General features: G+C 40.4%; 1 long non-coding RNA gene across 2 annotated transcripts; it reads left to right on the top strand.

Moving 5' to 3' along the window:
* The first annotated feature begins 3672 nt into the window (after window positions 1–3672).
* On the top strand, window positions 3673–14854 carry LOC309339680. Of its 2 annotated transcripts, none has more exons than XR_014155529.1 (3): window positions 3673–3808; window positions 9011–9135; window positions 14795–14854. It is a non-coding gene; the product is annotated as an uncharacterized lncRNA (long non-coding RNA). The 2 variants fall into 2 exon arrangements; XR_014155530.1 differs by lacking the exon at window positions 14795–14854 and adding an exon at window positions 13824–13984.
* Window positions 14855–24752: the final 9898 nt, after the last annotated feature.

Genomic DNA, 24752 nt, shown 5'->3' with positions numbered 1-24752 from the left:
AGGCATTATTTGTTAGATATCTTTAATTGGTTTCCCCATCTGGTTAACTGATATTCTATTAAAAGTCCTGGTTTTACCTCTTTTCTCAGTATGGCTTGGGAGTTTAATAATGAACAACATCTATTTTTAGAATGATTTATTTATTCTGAGGCCACAAGCTGGAAAATAAGCAGAAATATGTTGTGTTGTGTTAGATAATCGATCACTTAGATTACTGCTTTCTGAAGAGGTTAAAAGCCAAATATTAGTTATAGCAATGCACTGGCAGAAAACAGACATCTCCAGAGACTGGAAAAACCTTTGTTCATTGGGAAATAATTAAATCTGTGAAAAGGAAAATGAGATAATGCAGCTGCAGGACTGGTAAATTTGATACCTATAAGCACTTTACTTCAACAATGCTTTAAAGACGTTCCCGGAGTTTTACAATATTTTTCAAAACATTTTTTCTGAATAAGTACTAGGGATGTTAACACTGGGGGGGGGGGTCTTCCCTTTTCTTTTCCATGCTGCTTATTGCAGCCTCTTGCACACTGCATTGAGGATGCTTCCCTCTATTGGGAGAACAGTATTAGTGCATTTTTTTTAAAAAATGTCTTGACCCACATTTAGAAGCACCGCTGATTAAAAATATATAGCATGCACAAGGGGTTGGGCTGATGACTAAGGCTGCAGTCCTAACCCCATTTACCTGGAATTAAGCCCTACTGAATTCAATAAAATTTACTTTTGAGTAGACATGCTTAGGATTGCACTGTAGATCAGGAACTGAGGTGGCCCTATACTCGAAAGAGCTGTTTTCTCTCTCTGCATTTCCCACAGAAAAAGTAATAAATCTTTCCTTTCTACTGTCCTAATATATCAGTATCACTCAGAATCTCCTTATCATCTTTATGTTTTTCTCTTATAAAAGGTTGAAAGGAGATCTTTTTATAGTGAATACCACCACATCATATTATAGTGCTGCTCTTGTTTCTGATAAATTGCTAAATATATCACAGAAGCACATGAATTAAGCCAGTGCAAACCATGTTTCCCCTTTTCCTAACTGGGCTGGAGCAAACTTTGTGCTGGACTGGACAAGTCTCCCTCCATCATGTGATTGCAGCCATCATATAATTGGCAGCCAGGAGCATGATTTGCAGACAGGGCTGGTTTTAGGTTTGATGAGGCCCTAAGCTACTGAAGGTAATGGGGCCCTTTATATGTCCAGCTGTCCTCTGCCAACAACAAATTTTTGTGCTGAATATTTTAGGGAGCAGGCTAGCAGGCGGGCCCCATTACTTACACAACACAAAACGCTGTTGCTGTATGTAGGTTTTATTTTATTTGTTTTTTATCTTATATTTGGAAATGTACATCCAGTTTTCCCCCCTTTATTTTTTGGGGGTTTCCAAGAGAGTGGGTCCCTAAGCTGTAGCTTATACATAAATTCAGCATTGTTTGCAGATGAGATGCACTCACTATGATCCAGGTCATGGTGGTGATGAACCTCATGATGTTCTAGACATTATGGCGAGGAGGAGGAACCATGTTAAAGATATCTCGTTATTCAGCCCTTGAATAATGAGACACTTTATGAAGACATTACTTAAGTATCAAATATAGAGTTATGTGCCAGGGACTTTAGTAGCCTCCAAATTTTGTTCAAGTCAATTACTTGCTTATAGGTAGCTGTCCCTAAGTTCAAAGTACTGGCTGTCTAGTCTACTTAAAGATAAGATGTTCCTGTTTAAGTTCAGTACAGAAAAAGCTTCTGTGTAATTTTCTTTAACCGTACCCTGCCCTAGAATGAAGCACCATTATACTTTTCATTGGTGAAGAAAAGTTGCCAAAAATTGAAGCTCCCTTGGAAGACTGGTTACCCATGTAGCTATGTGAAGACTTCCTCAGCTGGTGGAGCTGCCATATTTTGAGGTGGGCTTCAGTGAAATGAATGGAGACCCAGTGATATCCTGGTGATCAACAGAAATATCTGTAATTTGGTTGCCATTATTCTGTTTGTATTGTTTGCATTCAGAAACCTCTCACTTGAATAAATTATTTTCAAGTTCAGAAGCTTTTGATAGTTTTCAGAAATGCCTTGCTTTATGTAAAAACATCTTGGATGTATCCACCAGCCTCTTTAAGCAACATGCAATGCTCATTATATCTCGTATGGTCCTGTAAATGCTACCCCCATTCAGTCATTCTTCACAGGATTATCATTGAGAGATGGGGGGAGAGGGGTGAGCCTGTTTGATCCTCAACACCCTTTAGATCCCTGTTCTTGCAAATCCCCAAACTTTTGTGGTGGAACATCTGTCTTTTCCGCACAGTTAGGCTCCTCACATGATTTAGAACCCAGGAATATAAGGCTGCTTATGCCACTTTCTTTCAGACTTGTTTCTTTATCTACAAAATGAGAGAATAATATGGACCACACTTGGCACAGGCTTGTAAGGATTACAACCTGAGAATGTATGACATGCTTTAAACATCCGCAAGTGCTGTATGGGCATTATTATAGAGCAGTAGTGGAATGCACCCTACTTAATGCTTGGTGTCTCTTAAATGTACTTAATAGTCTCTTAAATGTACCACTGTTTACTAGGACATCTCATTGTTGCTTTATGTTCAGTTTGTCATTCACTATAAATCCTGGGTTCTTACATGCTCTGCTTTGCTTATGTGAGGCAGCAAGTCAAATGGCCAGATTTATGGGAGCTGCTTAGGAACCAGGAGTGGAAGAGCTCCCACACCTAACCTGTAAAGAGGGGGATGCCTTTAATAGTTGATGGGAGACCCGTGCATGAGTCTAAAGGCATAAACTGATTTGGACTTGTTCTCTAGATGAAAGAATATTAAATAAAAAACATTAGCTGTTAAGTGTCTCTCACCTCTTTGCACATTTCCTTCTTCTACTGCCAGTCCTTCACTTTCTCTCCATCGCTGACAACACACATTTCATCTACACTTTCAACACCTCTTTATTAGTTTCTTTATTGTTCTTTTGGAAAGTTAGAGGGTGGAATGTTTTATGTGGGATTTTATAATGCATTTAAAATAAATCACCACCAAGCATCATCATCATCATCATCATCATCATCATCATCATCATCATATCTTTCCACAGTTGGCAGAGGGGCAAGCTGAGAAAAGAAATAATGAGGATAGCAAATTATGGCAAGGATATGAAGTCCAACCCTGTTACAAAGGGCTGTTCACCTCTCAACTTGTGGAGCCTACATATTTCAGTTCCACTACAACATGAAGACTTGGCCACATGTACGACAAAAGCGTGAATTGAAGTCAGCCTGGGTAGCCTTATGGCACACTACCATGAGTGTTTGCAAAGCTACTTGTGCTGTGCCACTGCAATACCCTATTTGGGGTCAACCTCACTGCAGCCCACACATATTTGCATTTCCCTTAACTGAACTGTCTTTGCTGATGATGGAAGTGGAGTGATGAAGCACCAAAACTAAGCCGATGTTCACATTACTATTTACTCTGGTTCCAGTGCACTCCCACCACTGGTGTTTGAAGCCATGCCCAAATGGGGGGGGGGGGCAACTCACTGCTTGTCCCAGGAACCAAGACTCCATTGGCCACATAGGGAAGAAACTAGACCAACTGTTTGCTCACTGGTAGCTCAATCAGTCAGGATAGGCTGCAGCTGGGTGAGGGTGTGGCTGATAAAATGCTGTAGGCCTTGACTCTTCCTGATGGCTTATAAGCCACCTTAAGGGAAATCATGAAAAGGGGAATGGAGGATAAAGTAACTGGTAAGGTGTGGTAGGCTGGCTAATCTGCTCCTTGACCCATGGTAAGCATGCAAAATTTAAAAAGTTATAAACCTTTCCTAAACTGTCCAGCACAAAAGTATCTGGGCCTGTTTGCCTGTAATTTGAAAGACTTTAGTTAACCACCTTGAAAGGTTTAGTTCACCTGTAAATTCCACCCACTTCTGTAATGGGGGGGGGATATATTAGCTTTTTATTTCTTAGTAGTGATTGGGAAAGAAATTAATTTGGGTGGAATTAGCTACTCTGCAACATGCAGCAGACTTCCATACCCATAAACCATATGTTTGAGCACATGAAAAGGGGCACACCCACAACTTGTACTCATAGGAGCCAACTCCTAGGGGCTGAGGTCGCCTCGACCCCCCCATAAAATATTTGAGGGAGGCGGGAGGGCAAAATTGCCATTCAAGTGATGTGTGTGCCACGTTTTGGGATTGATTATGTGGGGCAGGGCTTACCTGCCCCCACCCCATATTTTATTCAAGTTGGCACCCTTGCCCATTCTGCATGTCTGGCTGGGTGAGTGTGTAAACTAAGTTTTCTGTTCTGGTGATTGGTGATTTCAAATCTATGCAATACTGTAATAAAAGTGAATGTTTACTATGATTATTTTTTTCCGTCTTCCTTTTCTCATGCAAGATATTCACGTCAGTTTAGAAACTTACAATTATCATGTAACATAATTATAAAACATTGGAAAGGGTCCTTATTCATTCTAAAATATTGATAGGCTGCTTTTCTTTAAAAGCAATATTGAAGTTGTTGCTGTTGTTTGTTTTTATACACATTGTTGTTAATAAAAGCAGCAGGAACAATAAATAATTAAGATCTAATGAAATTGTACATCATAAGCAGAAAACAATAGCATTAAAATTTTAAAATGACAGCAGTAAAATAATAAAATTATATACAGGAAGCTGTTGTACACTGGGTGAGACTCCTTGGGTCTTGGGCAGTGGTCTTTTTCATCATTATGATCTGATTATTTAACAAATTCAAAGATTGAACCTTGGATCTTCAGCTTGCAAAGTATTTGTTTTTCTATTGAGCTATAGTTCTTCCCAGAAACTGCTTTAGGACATTAAAATCACTATAGCACAAACTTATGGGAGACGTGCTTAAGGATTATGAGTGAAGGAATTTATGTATCACTTGTTTTAAATTTGTAGGATCTCCTTAATTTTACTAGTATGTATGACTATTTGAATTTTTAAAAAATAGTTAGATAGCAAGTAGACATTTAGATGAAGTTGGCATGCAATTATTTCAGCCGTTGGCTTAAAAACAGAGCTACAGTACATTGCATTAGGAGCACTGTACAATTCTCATAGTTATTACTTGGTAGGTTGCCTCTTGAGTGGCAAATTAGAACTCATTCAGCTAGAACTGTTGCAGTGATGCCTCTTCAGGGTTTGCAGGCCCAGATACTTGAAGTACATTACATACTTTCCCATATACTCATGCTTTCACATAGTTCAGTATTAGAACAGCATGAAATCATCTGTTATGTGTTCACCTCGGTTCCATCTAACCTTACACATTAATCTTCAGCTATGCTTAGGTTTAATCAGTACCGCTACAGTTTAGATTGCAGTCTTATGCTGCTGCCACAATATAGCAGAAAATGAACAGGTAGCACTTATACAGAGTCTGAGTCTGCACAAAACTGGTTTCGTTTCTGCTCAATACACACTGCACCTGCAGCCAAAAATAAGGAGGCAGGACACAGATGCTTGGGAAAACCACACTTTGTTTAGCATACTGTAACATAAATGTGCAATGAGAACTGGAACCTGTGTAAACATAGGCTAAGGCTTTCCACTTCCTTTTGGCTTGTAGAATCTGAGCAACCCACATGTGCTCTGAGCATAAGCTGTAGATGTTTCAGCATGCCACCAGCCAGCGCCTACTTGTCTGAGAGAGACACACCTGATTCACTATCCCCATATGTGCTAAGAATCTGAGTGTGACGCTTGTATGGACCTCAAAGGGGTTCTTATCCCACCCCCAGAGTCCCACAGCTCTCAGGATCCCCCTTTCACCACTACAATACTTGATGGCACTCATCAATGGTTCTCATTTTGGTTAAATTCCCACATAGCCCTGCTTTGGTAAAGGGGGCTAGTCTCATTTTTAGTCTCTTTCACTTACCAATCTGATAAAGCAAGCCTTCATGCCTTGCTGCGGGTCTCACAGAAAATAATATCATCACTCAAATCTGAAGGGTCTACATTCTCAACCCTCTTTTTGTTTGTTTTGAACACTGTGATCTTTTCATAGTCTCCTGCTATGGAGAGTGCCTTGAGGAGTCATGAATTTGTGCTCAGGATCCCATCTTGTTCTTAGTAAAGATATTGCAGTTAGGATGCTATAATCTCTCATAGTCACTCATCACGCCAACAGATTCATATTTGCCAGTGACAAATCACAAATTGGGTTCCGTGGTATGCTTGCAACTAGGATGGTGAACCTTAGGTCTCTGGGCCAAGTGTGGCATGCCAGGACTCTCAGCCCAGTACCCAGCATTCCCTACAGACTACACCCCAACCCCACCTTCCCTAGGCCACATCTCATACCCTCCTCATGTTATAAAGCAGGGCTGGGGAATTGAATCCAGCTGGTGGGAGGGCAGTCCTTTTTCTCCCCCATCCGCAAGACAATTTAGACAGTTTTATGCACTTGTTAAGGGATGCGGGTGGCACTGTGGGTTAAACCACAGGGCCTAGGACTTGCCGATCAGAAGGTTGGCAGTTTGAATCCCCATGACGGGGTGAGCTCCTGTTGCTCGGTCCCTGCTCCTGCCAACCTAGCAGTTCGGGAGCACATCAAAGTGCAAGTAGATAAATAGGTACCGCTCAGGCGGGAAGGTAAACAGCGTTTCCGTGCGCTGCTCTGGTTCACCAGAAGCAGCTTAGTCATGCTGGCCACATGACCTGGAAGCTGTACGCCAGCTCCCTCGGCCAATAAAGCGAGATGAGCGCCACAACCCCAGAGTCGGTCACAACTGGATCTAATGGTCAGGGGTCCCTTTACCTTTACCTTTTATGCACTTGTTAGACATTTAATTCATTCAAAACAAGTCATTTTAAATCTTTCTACACCAAGTTCAGCATGGACTATCGTATAACTTACCTCTCCCGCACTGACATCTTTCAAAGCAGACTATTGAACCATTTTCTAACTATAAGCTATAGAACCCACTGGGGCCATATAATAAGATTAATCAGTATGTTGTGGAATAAACTGAAATAAAAGTAGAAATCATGAAACAGAAAAAGGCTTCTGTGTCTTTGTAGAACATATGAGAAAGCATATCAGAAAGATGAACAATTCCACGTTTGGTTGTTTTATTTGGATTTTAGCTGAAGATCTAAGACTTGAATCATGCAGAGCTGATGCCTCTCTGTTTGCACAATGGTTATTCCTACAGATTTCAAAGGGCTAAATTGTCAAAATAGTCCCGTGGATGTGTGAAATCTAATCATTTTTGTACCGATTACAGCGCTCTTCTATTTGAAATGGATTTTTGTATTCCAGGGGTTGGAATTGCGTCTTTGACCGTCGCTTGATTGTTTGTAGATATTGCAAATGCCTTTGGATCTAGGCAAAGCGGTAATGGCTTCAGGCAGGGTAATGGCCTTGCAGACGGTTTTTCCAGAGAACTATATGTACTGGCCAATAAGTTTTGGTGTAAAATATGCTCTGCTAAATGGTGTTATCAGGAGGTGACAGTAAAGCCTAACTCCTCCAATGAATAGGTGACAATTCTGGTACTTTTGTTTGCATTAGTAATTTAGTAGCAGAATGGGACCACCTGGGAGCCATGAGAAGTCTGCCTTTCACATTGCTTTCCCCCTGTAAATGGCTTTCTGAAACAATTTTTAAACCTTAATGGAGGGGAAACTATTTTAGATATGATTTCAGGGCTTAATCTGAGCCATGGCTTGACAAGGATCTGTTTGAATGCCAGTGCTCAGCCCTGGAATATATCATCAATGAATACCCTGGAATATCATGTGACTACTACTGAACATGTTCAGAGTTCGTTCCTTTCACCAATGAGCCACCACAATGAAGCTGCTCTGATCTGGGCTAAAGTAGGTGTTTCATGTCAGAGTACATGTTTCTTAGTTTTAAGATGCAATACTTCTCTTTTTAAAGGTTATAAGTTAGCTACTATATTATTTTAAAGAATGAAATTAAGCAATGTATCTCATTTGCACAAGAGCAGTGGTCTTCACATCCTTCTGGCCACAAAATATGACACCCATATGTCTTACCTGCAATGATTTAACATGAATACCCTTACCCTAAGTTTCCAGGATCTACTGTTTCTACTGAGTGAAAATAAATTAGTTTTGAAAGTAAAGCATTGCAATGATGATATGGTGTCATCATATTGAAAATTATTATCAGAGCCACCTTCTTAGTTACGGTTTGACCTTCCCAGTTTAAAATTTTCCTCAGTGACTAGCATTTTCCTCAGTGACTAGGCTGTATGTTGTGAGCACAAGCTGTTTTATTTCTTGCCCTCCTGTAATTTATTAATGAAACTGGCAAATGCTCTCTTGAGGCTTCAAGTATGCTGATACTGCTTTGGGACTCACATTGCCTATTGATGTGCCGGCTTGCTTGCTACCTGCTCAAGCTGTACATTTGTGAACAGGTATTGATTACCATTGCACTGCACTTTTGCGAAGGAAACTGGGCCTGTCTAGTTCGCCCAAAACTTCCCACCACTGCTCAAGAGAAATTGGGAGTATGAAACAATCGACTAAAGCATGTTTACTAAGAAGTATGACCTATTAAGGTCAATGGGCCTTCCTTCCCAATAAGTGGTTTTAGAACTGCAGCCTAAATGTCAATTCTGCAAAGTGCAATGGAAACTTTCATGAAGAAAAGTATGCACTTTATTTTCAACGTTTTCCTTTGGTATTTTATAGGGGCAGCCCAAATGCAAAAGGTGTCACAAATACAGAGGGAATTAAAAGGGCAATTACCCATTCTCAACTACATTTCCAGTTGAAGTTGGATAGATGCTTAGCAATCCATCTTCCAAGCCTTCAATTATCACTGGGTCAAGTCAGATTCTGTATTTCCCTGTTTCCAGGTACATAGTCCCAGAACAATCCCAACTACTTAACTCTGGTATCACTTTGCTGCTCCTTACAGTCCTCTATACAGATGGTGCCAATCCCCCCTGCCTGATTTTCTCATTGCAGGGAATGAAGTGAGCACTGGGGAAAACATGGCTAAATTAGTAAGTTGCTTTGGGGATGTGCGACTATTGGCTTGAGAAAATAAATAATTCAGAGAGAAAGTATATTTTCAACCACTTCAATTTCAGGTAAGTAGCATCCATCTAGATATTATTATAGTTGCAACTAAAAAACCCGAGCATTTTCTATGGTTCATTAATTCTGTTTCACCCCCTGCATATTTGAGATACACTCTATTGCGCAGACTGTGATAATCACCAAGCAAATTCATTTCAACCAGCAGTTTTCGAGAAGACTGTGATCAGTAACTTGGATGTCATTCAGAAAACCTGCCTGAAGTATAATTGTAAATTTCCCAGTTTGTATGTCTAAATTATCTGCCAATTAATTATCAAAATAATTGCTGGAGCATTAAGATTTTCGCTCTTGGCTTAACTGTATTAAATCTTCCTAAATAACTTCTGCACGTCCCCACGCTATCAGAAAGGTCATTATAGTCACTTCAGCTTGCAAAAAAACTATACTGTTTGTCTGCTTTCAGATGTCACAGTAAACCATGGTTTATCATGATTGGAAGAAGCCTAGGCAAGCCTTGGGCTCCTGGATTCCCCCCCCCCTTTCAGTGCAGTTTTGCTTCTCTCTTTTTTTTTTAATTAGCTGTGACTTCTTATAATTAGCTGTATTATCCAAACCTCCCTGATTAATTGTGATTAATCTTTTTTATTGTGTATTTTTTTTTATTTAAAAAAAAACCTTCAAACTTCATGTGGGTTATGAAGATGACTTGTTTGAACTAACCATGATTTCGAGTTTGAGCATAATGTTACTGTGGTTGAAACTGAAAAAGAAACGTTCCTGTCTCCTTGCAGTCACAATAGAGGAGGAGAGAGGAGAGAGAAGGGAGAACACAGTGCCAGAAGTCATTCAACCTCATCCTTTTCATGACATTCCCGGTTTAACCTGACATCTGAATTAAGCCAATATGCCATATTGTCAATTGATTTATTCATAATCCAGTTAATCACCAAAAATCCTGGACGCACTAGTGTAACTTTAATGAAAGTACTTTACTAGGGTGGTGAAACCTCAGCTTATAAAGGAATATTCAAGACTGAGTTGGCTAATGTAAGGATTATGTGCTGTTCTCTTTCAATTGAAAATGTATTATTATAGCAATTAGAGACATAGGTGGTGCTGTGGTTTAAACCATTGAGCCCTGCGACAGAGTGAGCTCCCATTGCTCTGTCCCAGCTTCTGTCAACCTAGCTGGTCAAAAGCTTACCAGTGCAAGTAGATAAATCGGTACCGCTGTGGCAGGAAGGTAAACAGTGTTTCTTTGCGCTCTGGTTTCTGTTACGGTGTTCCATCGTGCCAGAAGTGGTTTAGTCATGTTGGCCACATGACCCAGAAAGCTGTCTGTGGACAAACACCGGCTCCCTCGGCCTGAAAACGAGATGAGTGCCACACCCATAGTCGCCTTTGACTGGACTTAACCATCTGGAGTCCTTTACCCTTTTTATTATAGCAATTGCATTCACTTTTTCAGCTGCTTACACTTTCTGAGTTTTCATAAGCATGAATTAATTTCTGAAATTTGTTGCCCTGAGATGTGATAACTATTACCTTAGATGGATTTAAAGGAGATTATAGACAAATTCATGGAGGACACAACTATCAGTAGCTGAGGAACTATGCTGAAGAGAGCCATTTCCTTTATACTCCACTTATGGACTTCCCAGAGGCAACTGGTTGGCTGCTTTGGGGAACATGATGCTGGAAAACTGGATCATTGACATAGCAGGTCTGTTCTTATTTTGCAAATTAGGAATGTTGATGCATCCATACATAGCAAATGTGCAAATCAGCAAAACACCATACACAAATAATCTGGAGTCAATCACAATATGATTACAACTAGTTTGTTCCCTTCCCATTTGCATGCTTACTAGCCATGGTGGTTGTGTTCTACCTCCACTGATAGAGACAGTATGCGTCTTAATGCCAGTTACTGGAAATCTCATGTAGGGAGAGTATTGTTGCACTCAGCCTCTTCTTGTGGGCTTCCCATATGTATCTGGTTGTCCGTTGTGAGAACAGAGTGCTAGACTAGATGGACCTTTGACCTAACCCAGCAGGTTATTCCAATGTCTTAGATGCCTCATTATGCAGTAGAAAGGAATATGTGAACAAATTAAAGGTACCAGAACAAACTGTGCGTGCTCAAATAAATAAATTATAGAAATTATCCTAGTTCAACTGAAATTCAAAATGAATGGAACGAAGGGGAGAACAATGAGGAATACAATGCAGGAAATCCTCTCATGTTGACATTTTGTTAGAATTTAGATAGTTGTTTGTTTTCCAGGCTGAAAGATATGTTTGAGATGATAGCCTGGGGCATGGATTGGGGTGGGGGGTGGGTAGAATTTGGTGTGAAAACAGTTTTCCTGGCCTCTCTCTCTTCCCCACACACACTTTCACTTCCCACAGCAAAAATATGCAGATGTTGCAAGCCAAGATATATAAAGAAACCACCGCATTCTATTTATGAACTAAAAGACGGAAAGAAGGCAGATGTACTCAATGCTTCTTTTGCGTAATTCTCTCTGGCAGATAAAATCTGGAGCTTCTTTGAAAACGAGTAATTCTCTTTCTTAACTGCACATCTAAGTTATAAAATGGAATGGTTTTTTTTGGGTTTTTTTAAAGCACTGTTAATGGTTAGGCTAAAATATTAAAAGCACAAGTAAAGTCCTGCTGGACCTGACCAAAGGCCCATCCTTTTCTCCCAGTGGCCAGCCAGGTGTCTATGGGAAGCCCACAAACAGGACCTATTTTTTAGGTCTTCTGCATTTCTTTGAGTTTCAAGTTACAGAAGAAATTCCTCACTGTGTTATGAAGTCTCACTGGATGATCTACCCCACATCAAAAATTCAGAAGGTGGGGTGTTTACTGAGAAACTGGAAAATATTTTATTCTTTTAAACTGTCAAGAGAATGGTCTTGTTTTGGGTTTGTTTCTGTTTGGAGGACAAAATTATTCCATATATCTGGGATCATTGGTAAAACAACAGATATAAAGCTGGTATTCATTAACATGTTTGAGAAACTAATATTCCACATGGACTTCCGGGTCGGCGCCATCGCCGAATGGCGGACTCCCTCCGAGCTCCGGAGGGAGCCTGCACGGCAGGGGCTGGGTCCTACCGCACCGGCGATGCGGGGACCCTTAAAAACCACGGCCACGGGGGCCGTGGACATGGAGACTCGGCTGACACCGTTAGCGCCCTCCCGACTCGTGAAGGAGCCTTTTTAAAGGCTACGGATCGGGTGCCGGGGAGAAGCGTGGTGTTTTGAGTCCTCTGCTATCCCTGCCGTGCGAAGCCGCATGCCATTCGGAGGAGAGCGCTGGCTTTTTCCTTTGAAAATTCGGACCTAAAAGAACAACCCGTAAGTAATTGGAACTTGGACTAAAAAGAGGGACAAAAATTTTAAAAATTTCGGAGCGAGCGGGGGAGGCGCAAAAAAGGAAGTCAGCCACCCCCTCCATTGTAGAAGGGTCAAAGCAAAGGATCTGATAACTAAGATCGGAGTAACATCATTTTGGCAAGTTTTTAACCTCACGAGTGAAGAATATGAGATTGAGCTGGAGGAGGAAAGTAGAATTTGGACTTAAAAACAACCCCCCCTGGAACCCCGGGAGCGATCGATGACGGAGTTTGGAGAGGAGAAAGGCAAGTTTTGACAGCTGTCAAAGAGCTGTCAAAGCGGAAAATAAGATAGAGACTATGTTGCAAGGACTTTGCTGGTTATATTTGTTATAAATTGGATACAAATTGTTTTACATAAGGATTATAAAGTTACTAGGGCTAATGGACGTGATCTGGAAGAGAACTCAGTTTTTGCAATCCACCTAGAGGAGCCGAGGGATACTACAAGTGGTTTTAGCTGGAAATTGGAACTGAACTGTTTATCTCCTGGGAAACTGCAGAAATGGAACATTATTATGACTACAGAGGCCACTACACCGAAGAAGACAATGGAATCATCTGTTGTGGAATGAAAGGAACTTGACGTAATGTTTTGTTTCTGAATAACAAGCCTCTGTAAAGGAACTAACTTTTGGAATTAGGACATTTGTGCAGGAAAACAGGGACAGAAAGAAATAGAAAGAGGAGTGTGATCAATAAGAACAACAAAACAACAAGAATTGGACCAAGTCAAAAGTGGGGACATTTGGGACATCCAGATTTGACAAGTTTAAGGATTATAATTTGGAGTTTTTCACTCCTGGATATAAAAATCTGGATGGAAAAAATGGGCCTCTCTTTGAGACAGAATCCTTCCATGATTGGACATTCGAAACTAAAGAGGACTGGCAAAGGACCATGACTTAGAGAGACGTGGAAATATCGGACATTGAGGAACATTGGGAACGCAACCGGGAAAAGGGGGGGTCGGAAATGTGGAATCCAAAGGGCGTAAACTATGTTTTATTTAGGCTATATACATCTACATGGTATTCTAAAGTGGGGAACTCGTGGTGGGAATAAGCCGATTTTAGGGGAATGGAAAATAATGTTTTTTTTTAAAAAAAAAAAATTGGGTTAAGGATAACAAGTCTGAATTGAGGAGAAGAACTTGTTGAGATCATTTGAGAGATTTGGAATACAAGGGGGGGAGGGAAGGGGAAGTCCTGAAAGGATGTAATTGGAAAAAGATTTGAAATTGGATGTTTTATTAATTTGTAACTAATTGGAAAATTTTAATAAATATTATTAAAAAAAAAAAAAAAAAGAGAAACTAATATTCCACAGGATTCCATCAAGGGACAGACTACGGCTAAGAAGGGAATCTATTATTTGCAACTATCTGGACATCAATGGAAAAAAGAGGTATTTAAAAGCAAACTTTCTGCAGTATTTATTCCTATGTCTAGTAGGAGCTGTCTATGCCAACAAAATCCATTAAGGTGAATCCATCAGGATATTCACAGAGGAAGCTTGGTTTATACTGACCTAAATTACAGGGCTTTTATATAATATATACCTCCATAAATTTTATGGAGTAGTGGTATTATCGGTATTTATTAGATTACTACTCTTATTCATGTTTCTTCTTTTGATGCTGCTCCTAGTAACTCAACTACTAGTAGTATTACTAGTACTTGTAGTAGTAGTATCAGCAGCACCATTATCAGTATGTATTAGGGGTGGGAACATTTTGGCAGGTATATAGAGTTTTAGATCCCCCCCCCCCCCAGCCATGCATGTATAGTTATTGTAAGCGAGGACATTTGAATGTTATTCTTGTCAAAGCAAGAAGAAAAGGCAGCATATTGCAAAAAGTATCATTGGATTTCATAAGACTGTGTTATGTTGTAATGGGATTACGCACCTTACTCAGTGTAACTATTAATGCAGATTGAAGGGAAAGGTTGCTCACACATGCCATACTGTTCACTCACACATACTTTTTATTATCTCAATAGCATTTTTCCAATTGCTGCATGAGGAACTGCATGCTTAGCACAGGCCCTTTTATGAGCTTGGAGAGCTATATTGTATAAGAATAATTTCCTCTAATATAAGCAGCTATTCTCTTATCACAACAGTGCATGACAATTTTTATTTAAAATGTATTGCTTCATATTTGCCATGTTATGATAGCGCAAACCTGTTTGACCTCTTCACTTCTCTCTCATTTTTCTCATATGATATAGCTTCTGGCTCTTGAAGGAACAATAATAAATGTGTGTCTCAGACTGGAATATTTATTGTATTTACAGTGCTCTTGACCTCTGAAAGTGCAATATCTGTTTTTGAACGTTCCACATGCCACCATCGGCCTAAGAACAAGCAAGGAAATATAGAAAAAATTAAATCATCTCCTCCACCCTGAGATCTACAGAATGCTTTAACAGTTCCAGAGACATGCCCTCTTTTTGCGTTAGAAAATGCTTCATGTGATTTTATCAAATTAAGACTGCAGTCCTAACCAGGAAGTCAGTCCAAATGAATTCAGAGGTGCTTACTCACATGTAAGTGGGCTTAGGATTGCAGCCTAACACAACATCCAAAAACAAATTGAACCAAGTATTGGGGGTGGGGGTGTCCCTCAACCCAGCTCTCCCAGCCACTAAACTTGTAAGAGTATGGGGTGACTACTGCCCTGAGAAGCCCAGGAGGGAGAGAATTTTAATTGGACCCTGAGTCATACGCAGAGTACCTCCACTGATTTCAGTGGGTCTGCTCTGAGTATTGCAGTGAGATGCATCCCTTTGAAGCATTTTAAACATGTTGGCACGGCAAATACAGCTGTGAAGCACAATAGTCCTTCCAGGCACCAGAATGTATTCCCTTCAGAATGAAGGTCAGAAAGCCTTTTCAACAGAAAATATTTCTGTTACATTTCTTCCTACATTCGTAAGTCATGGAACACCTTCAAAACTTCTGCAGAGCAGTCTGGAGATTTCTATACGGAGATGAAGACTGTGAAAGACCAGGGAATACTATACAAATTTACCTGGTAGTAAGCTTTATTGAACCTAAGGAGATTACTGAAAATGCCCCGTCAGCTTTAGCCACTAGTGTGACAACAAGCAGGGCACCCGCAGCTAATAATCAGGTGGGGCAATACTGGAAAAGACACTTTTCTTCAGGTACAGTGCTTGAGTCACAGGTTGTTCAGTGCTTTGTATACTGGGCAGAATAGCTCACAGACAAGACAGTGCCAAGACTGGAGGATTGGATTAATATCACTTCCCCTCACTACCCCAGATAATAACAGGGGAAGTAGCATTCTATATATTTTGAGATACTGCTGCTATAAGAAGTGCTAATCTTTCTTAATTGATTTCCCCCTATTTGGGCTTCTATATTTCCATGTTTCTCACAATAAGATTACATTTACAATCTTTAAAATCCCTTTGTTATTTTTCTGAGCCATGCTATTAGACCAGCACGAGCTATGAATTTATGCTGTGTTACCAGCACAAATGATAATTACTTATCGATGTAAAAATTAACAGTTTCCAAGGAAATACTACTGCACCCTTATTAGTTCACTAATTGCCTACCTAGTTTAGACTTTGTATGGCACTTCATAATATATTCCACCCTCTTTACAACACCCTTCAGCCTAGCTAAGTGCTTGCAAAGCTGTAAAGAGGTCTTGTTATTTTTAATGAGGTCAAGGGCATTTTAAAAAGCACTTTAATGCTATGCAGCAGTGTGCAATAGCTTGGCGTTATGGTGCAGTATTTAACTAACAGGTCTATGAAGGTGGTCTCAGCTATCAAACCAATTAATAAAATCTGATAATATTGTGAAACAACTCAACAGCAGCCAAATGTAAACAAAACAGGTAAATAACACAAGAGAAAAGCAACCTATAATGACACTTTATTTTTGGAGCAGTGATTTTTAGCACACTTCATACGCAGGGCAGCTTAGCATTTCAGGAAAGTGTTTGAAATTAGTCAAATGCTCCAAGCAATTCATGAAAGTATGCATTATAAATTATAAGTCTCTTTCATTTTCTTTTCTAGGTTTTTCTAGTACTGGCCTTGAGCAAGTGGCAGCTATGAAAATGAGAAAACAAACAGTTCATCTGGTCCCTTGTTTTTCCTCTGCGCTCTTTGTGTCTGGGCAATGTCCTCACTCATGATTTCGACTACTTTGTCTTTATGCAGCAGTTGTATGCAATGCATCCCTATAAGAGTACACCCATGGAAATTAATCAACCTAAATTAGTCATGCCGATTGAATGAAATGTCTGTTAAATGCAGTGCAGGGGTTTGGATTAGATGAGCCTTGGGGTCCATTCCAACATTACAATTCTTTGAAAGGTGGGCAGATGGGGAGATAAGTGGAAACCTCCTGCCTCCTTGTGCATGATCCAATGAAATGGACCAATGAAGAGGACCAAAGTTGCCAGGAGAAGCTTTACACTGGTCATTTCTGCCAGCTGTATGTTGAAGGCTCTTGATCTCACATAGAATCATAGTTGGAAGGGACTCCAGGTCATCTAGTCCAACCCCCTGCAAAGAAGGAATTTCAACTATAATATCCATGACAGATGGCTATCCAACCTCTGCTAAAAAAACTCTTAGGTGAAGGAGAGTCCATAACTTCACGAGGGAGTCCATTTCCCTGCCAAACAGCACTTACTGTCAGAAAGTTCTTCCCCATAACATCCTCAGCTGCCGTAGATGCCTGTGTACAGTCACAGTGCAGCTGAGGAAATATATAAGTTCTGAAATTAAAGCACACATGCAAGCAAACCGGAATTAAATTGAAGCTGATTTTCATATTAATAGAAAATTTAGCCCAGACAGAAAAGGTTAATTTGCTTAGAAGTGATCATGTCTCAGTTGTTAATCTATGGCTGACTCATATGCTTCAAGGCAAAAGTGATTATACGAATGCAGAAAAATATTATAATTTAGCATAACAATAAGACCACTATTGAAAATTATTTAAATGTTTGGAATTTGGTTTTGGGGTTTTGTTTTATTTTTTAAGTCAAGAGTTGGCAACATCTAAAAGCCATTTAATCATTGCTGCACTTAGTAATGTGATGTGGTGGTGGTAAGAATTGTGGTTAAGTTGGCCTGAACTAATGGGAACTGGGCTGCCACCTTTTGCCTTACAAACCAACAGATGACCTCAATAAAACTGATGGGGATGCCCCATTCTTCTATATTACATTATATTGACATTTAGTAGGAGTGATATAAGAAGCAAGTATATTGCATGCTTTATCATAGCAATCCTTAAAGTATCATTGGAAGGTAAGTCATGTCATGAAAAAAGGATGAGGAGCTAGTGGCTTGCTTCAGGCCATCATGAGGACAATTGACGGAAGAAAGACTTGAATCAAGGATTTTTGGATTTTTGCTCACACACTTTCCCACTATTTTACACCAACCTAAATCGGGGGGGGGGGCAGTAGATGAATATTTTTGCCCTTACAAAAACCTGTTGCATGGAAGCAAAAATATTGAATTATGTGTGTTTGAGAATGAAATTATAATTGACATAAAATACCTGCCATTATCACTGTTGATTTGGTAATAGATGTTGATGTCTGGTGGGTGGTTCCATGTGCCCCATCACATCCCCTGCTACTGTGAAGTAATGTGCCTCTAATATAGATGATTGCATAGGGAAGAGATGTTCCTTCATGGCTTGGGGATCCCAAGCCATTTAGAACTTTAAATGTGAATTTGAATGTAAGTCTAGATGAGAATGGACAGACATTAAGGACCATCTGTCTTCCACCCTTGGAAACATGCTAAAGAAACACATCAAGTTCCATAACCTGTTTATCCGCAAGCTGCTCTGAGAGTGACTAACAAATTATTTAAATAAACAGGCAAATATAGATTGTTTCACAAAGGAGATTCTCCAAAGTTCAAATTCTGAAAGTACAAAATTATAAGAATGCATCAAACGCCAGGTTTCTGCAGTCATGCCTATCGAGACGTAATTGATATTCTGTCAGAAGTAATGTCATATCTGATCAGTAACAAGTGTTTGCACAGCAGTTCTTCCTCGTGTCACCACGGCTGAATCAAACGAGTGGAAAAATTGAATGACAGAGATCTTATATTTTCATCAAAATGTATATTTCCCATCAACTGTTACATTTCTTCCAAGTGATTGCTACTGTGGCGGTGAATGTGATAGCAAGACTTTGCTGTAGACTAGATGAAAAGGTGCATACCCTCCAACATTTCTCCAATGAAAATAGGGATGTCCTATTACAATTTATTAATTATTATTATTATTAATTACCCTGCCCATCTGACTGGACTGCCCCAACCACTCTGGATGGCTTCCAACGTATATAAACACATAATAAAACATTAAACATAAAAAAATTACCCTATATAGGACTGCCTTCAGATGTCTTCTAAAGGTTATATAGATACTTCTTGGCTTGGGGGTCAGATAACTCCATACCCTCCAAAATTTCACCGATGAAAATAGGGACACCCTAAGGAAAAACAGGACATTCTGGGATCAAATCAGAAACCAGGGACAGCTTCTGTAAATCCAGAACTGTCCCTGGAAAATAGGGGCACTTGGAGGGTCTGAGGATGTTATAAGCTTTGTATGTAATCTAGTGTTCCTCAGTTGAAGATAAATGCTTATAAGCATTTCCCCAAATTATGTAGAAGAGGGGCAATGCAATGTGGTCCCAGCAGGCAGATGAGGCAGCCTCCTCAGTGATGCTAAGCAGGCCTAGGTATGGCCAGTGCCCAAAACGTCATGAACATTGCTTTTAGCTTGGTTATAAATATAATGAATATAACTAAATTCCTAGAAAATGTGTGTGTTATGGTGTGTGCAAGTAACCTGTACAGCACAATGTTCTAGTCTCAGGATTATTCCAAGACACAGTACTGATGAAATAAGAATATAACAGGCAGCTGGATCAAGTCAATGGCCCATTCATTCCAGTATCCTGTTCTCACAGTGGCCAACCAGAATGACCGCTCCCCGCTTAAAACGGGGGGCGCCCTTTGCGTGGACGCGTGCAGCCCTGGATCTGGAGTGGCCCCATCAGCATAGGCTTTGCCTTCCCTCAGGTAGGATACCTGGAGGTCCCCGCCTACCCCAGTGAGTTGTCCAATCCCACCTGGGGGAAGCGTTGCCAGGGAAAGCAGGCCAGGTAGGGGGAGGGATTACCTGCCCACACAATAGAGGGTGGATCGTACCTGGTAATCCTCACTTGGCTCCAGAGCTTCTCCCACCCTACCCACCCTCAGTTAATGTCTTCTTTTGCAGGTTAACTTTTCTTCATAGGTTTTGCAGGTTAACCTTTCTCCACAGGTATGCGGGTGCTGCTACAATAAGGTCACTGTTAAAGGGCCGGAAAGGAATTTCCCTGCATTGGCAGGTTTCGCCTTTCCCGTAGCAAAACGTCACAACTTTGGCGGTATGAGGCCTTGGGCGGAATCCTTTAGTCCATCTTCCTCTTTGCGGCGGCGATACCAGGGTTCCCCGTTAAAGGGGTTTCTGAAGGGAGGCTTTGACCGTACGCCAAAAGGTCGTCATTGCTCTCCCCTGCGGCGGCGGCGTAACGGGGGCGGCTCTCTCTGCTTGAACATATGTTCTCCAGAGCCAGCCCTTCCCCCCCCACACACACACTGGATAACCCTGTAGCTCCCTAGGTCCCCGGCTGGGGACTGGGGAGGGAGAACGCCCAATGCCTGAGCCAAGGTCTACCCACATTTGAAATTTAATAAAGTTGTGGCCAATTTAATCCCATAGCACGTTGTCTAGAGTCGTTATTCCACATGACGGGGGGGGGGGACCACTCGGGATCTGGGGACTCCGCCTGTCCACGCAAATGTACATATAAAAATATCTATAACTTTCCTCCCCTTTTCAAGAAAGTAGATAAAATTTCCAAGCATAAGAGTCTCTTCAAAGTGGATTAAGCTTGCCAAATTGTAGGCAGACACATCCAGGGAGTTTAATGTAGGACACCTCTAAAGTTTGATATATATTTTATTTTCTGTCAGATTTGGATGAGATTTGCAGGCATTGTCACCCCTTCTGAGAGTATGAACACTGCTAAATTTCAAAATGATAGCTGAGAAGACTTTACCATTTTGGAGTGGGTCCAATAGGATTTAGGCAGGGGCAGGTATAATATCCCAGGGGGCATTGATGGGGTGTGGACTTCTGCAACCAACCACCCTACACTTCTGGTGATACAGTCTCTGCTCCCTGGAACAAAGATCTTTCTAAGGGCTTGGATAGGGGAATGGGCAGGATTAGTTTAATATTTATTTCAACATATCCCTTTCCCAAATCATTGTGATTGGAGTGCCCTGGGAAAATAATTAAGTGTAATTAAAAACTAAACCAATGTTTATATAATAAAAATGAAAGATTACACTTTCAATGTGCATTTCTAATGGTTTTGTTCTGGACCATCTGCTCTTCCTGCTGCTTAAAATAATATTTTTCAATAGTTCTTCATTATTAACTCTGCCCTGGCCTCCTTTGACTCCTCCCACTTCATTGTTTACATCCCTGCAGTCTGCCCTCACCCCCTCCCCTTTAAAACAGCCATTAGTTGTGCTATGGCTCCATGGCACCTACTTTCCCTATGCAATTGTGCATGAGTAAACTTGTTGTCTTTCCACAGAAGAGAAAGCAAACAGAGACACAAAAAACAAGTGGAGGTTCCAGAGGGTTCCTGACATTTAGGAAGGGGGCGCAGAGAGAGATTGTATAAGAGGGCACAGAATGTGAGCAGGAAGTGGGCGAGCTTCTCATCTCTAACAGCTACAAACAAAATGTTAAAATAACTGAGGGTTCCTCTCTTCACTGTTCTCCCCCTTGCCCCTCCAGGAGCCACCCTCTGTCAAGAGCACAATCACCCTGAATACTCACTAAAAATCGCATCTTGAAGGGCCCTGAATCCATCTTTCCCTACATTATGAACATTTCAGATGAAGAGTTAAATCTAAGTTTCTGGGGAAAGTGTACATTTATATTTATTTTATTACAATACTTGCACTTTATGATGAATCTTGTACCGCTTTGAAGAACTAGACCTGTTAAATCAAGAGGGTAGGTAACGAATTATGCAATTAGGAGTGCCATACTAACCAAGTTGAATTCTGCTGTGAAATTCTGCTGGATTTTCATCTAAAAGGCATCATTTCTGCTTTACAGAAAAGCTGGGGTTTTTTTGGTTTTTTAAAAAAATGATTTTCAGATGAGCAAAACCTGACTATTGCTCTGGCACCTTAAGGAATAGCATCAGCCTCTTTTAAGCAGCGAGGGAATATCAGACCATTTGTTAGTAGACCTGAATAATATTGTCTGTCTCTGCATCCAAGATGTTGTTTGAGCAACATTTTCCATGTGGAGTCTTTATTACAGAAAGTCACAGTTAGTTGATCAGTCGTGATGTGTAATTTGGCATTCTAACATCAAATCATGTTTTACAAAATGTTACTGGGTTTGGTTGCCAAGAATTTTGAGCTACACACATTGTTTCACCACAAATGCTTCCTGATATGATTTATTTATTCCTTGTATTTCTATCTGACTCAAAAGAGAAACCATTGCACAAGTAGAAATAGCAACACACAGTGGCCAGGATCCAAAGAGCTACTTTTGGCTTGCTTAAAGGGCTTGTGCACATGCAGTAGAAAGTTTATTTTTGAACATCTTTCCTTTGAACATCTGACTTTACATTATACCACAAACAGTTTTCGAATCTCCTCTTCCTGATTAAGAAAAGCATCTAGCTATGCAGCAAGTGTGGTTATTGTCCAAGAAAAACAAGAAGTCCTGCCTTCTACTTGGGACAGACCAATTGTGGTTCTTCTACACTGTGACAACCTGAAGGAGCATCTACACCCCCACCGTTCAGCCCGGACAGTGAGGTCCAGCTCCGAGGGCCTTCTGGCGGTTCTCTCACTGCAAGAAGTAAGGTTACAGGGAACCAGGCAGATGGCAGATGTCAAGGAAATAAACAACTCCCTAACTTTTAGAAGATATCTGAAGGCAGCCCTGTATAGGGAAGTTTTTAATGTTTGATGTTTTATCATGTTTTAATATTCTGTTGGGAGCCACCCAGAGTGGCTGGGGAATAAATAATAATACATTATTATCATTATCATTATCAATATACTAAAAAGACTTCGGGCATCTATTCAACTGTAGTTGGGGAGTATGGGTTCATCAGGCAATCAGGCACCTCTGTCTCTATGAAGCTATGTGGTCACAGATAAGGTGAGGATTTCATCCAACTGCACAATTGGTCATTTTCAGGTTGTCTGCTCTGAGTTGCTTGGAAAGCCTCTGGTGCATCTTCATGGTTTCAATCTCTCAACATTGCCACCATCACCACCATCACTGCACTCCTCACATGTCTCTGTTCACATACCATCTCATCCCTATCCTTTCCCTTCATCTGCTCTGGTATCATGAACTCACTTAAGACACTTGCAATGCAACTGAGCAAGGCTGAAGTCTTATTCTTTGGTGATCATTCAAAGCCGAGTAAGATTGTCTTCCATAAACACAGTTTTAACAGTGAGTCCTTATGTAACTATGGAGGCTAATTCTGAATCTACACATCCTTCCACAGTTGGGACATAAGTTTCTGGGTGGGAGTTGATCATGGTGAGGGTTTGCTAAACATGCCTTCCTCTTAGCTTGTTTCTCCCTTTTGTCCTGAGCTTGAGTGTCTTCAAAGCCCATGACATCTTTAGTAAAGGCTGTTCTCCAATTGGAGCGCTCTCAGGCCAGTGTTTCCCAGTTGTCGGTATTTATACTAAAGCTGAAGAAAAGTCTGATGAGCCTTCCTACCAAGGTCTAATGGGTCTTCTGTGGTTGAGAGCAGGAGCAGGAGAGTTCAGTGATCTTCCTCCATTCACACGTACATGTCATGCATCTACCAGACAGATCAAACACATGCCTCCATAGTTTCCTTTTCCTTTGCAAGGAGTATTTTATTACATTTTGAGGGAGCACATTTTAATCACAAACTCTTTCCCGGTTATCCTGCACATGCTATTTACACTTTGAAAACCATGCTAATTAAAGCTGCATTCAGCATCACATCTAGTTTGGTCATTCCTTGCCATGATCGTCAGCCACACTGTTCATGGTTCTGCTGAATTTAACCCAAAGTTCCACCCACTGTTTTTCTTTTATTTCTGTTATTTTGCCTCCCAAGCTGTAGAGTGAAATCTGTCACCATTGTCCTCTAATAATAGATCACAAAGTTGGTTATACTATGCCAGAAAGTCAAGCTCTTAGTGGTACATATGCTTTCCCCTTGCAAACAGAAATTACCAGAAATTACTTATGGCTGATCAGCTACAACCTCATCAAGGGATAATGGGAAGTATCTCTGGGCAGGATTTCAACACATGTCTGTTTGCTTAAATACACAATGTCAGATTATTTTAAAAATCACAAAAATTCAATTTCTGTCCACACTCCATGTTTTCCATGTAGAACAAGAATGAGAGAAGCGTTTCAAAAGGACTGATGCATGGTGTCCATAAATAAAAAAATAGCATATATTTCTGGAAGGACATTATTGCATTATGAAAATACATAAATTTTCCATCTCATATAGCTTTCATTAAATTCTGCTTCCTTGAGAGCCATTAATGAACATATTTGCAAGTTTTTGAAAGAGCCATATAAATCACTCCAAACAGTTTAAAAAGTAGATGTCTTTCTCATAGCAGCATCTGAACTATTGCTTGAACTATAGCTCGGTAATCCAATTTAGCACGGCCACTTTAGCACAAAGCACCACATTCCTTATTGCAGATTGATGGAAAAGGCATTTTCAATAGTAAAACCAACAGTATTTTTGTTTTATCTAACACTTAAATGTCTAACATCAGTGCTCTAGACAGAAAGATGACTTGGAGATTCTACCTCAATCTGGTGTACTCCATCAGCAGAATGTAAAGTAGGGTGGTTAAAAAGGAATAGATTACCATCCTTTCTGTGAAGAACAAATCAATGTTCACCTTACACATGCAAAATAACTAGGTTAAAACATAGGTAAAATATTCATAAATGAGATGAAAAGTAGCACACACTTTAAAAAGTGCTAAAAGTGACGACTACTATACTAATCAATATTTACACTGCGTCTGTTTTTTCATAAATTCAATTAATAGAAGCCATTTGTCTCTGAAAACGATATGTTCTTTGTCTGCCATTTCTTAATGTGACCAGCTA

The sequence above is a fragment of the Podarcis erhardii genome (assembly GCF_964252035.2).
Source record: "Podarcis erhardii genome assembly, chromosome: 4".
In the NCBI taxonomy this organism is placed as follows: Eukaryota; Metazoa; Chordata; class Lepidosauria; order Squamata; family Lacertidae; genus Podarcis; species Podarcis erhardii.
Note: the sequence above shows the minus strand (reverse complement) of the source record. Positions and strands in the feature narration are given on the sequence as shown.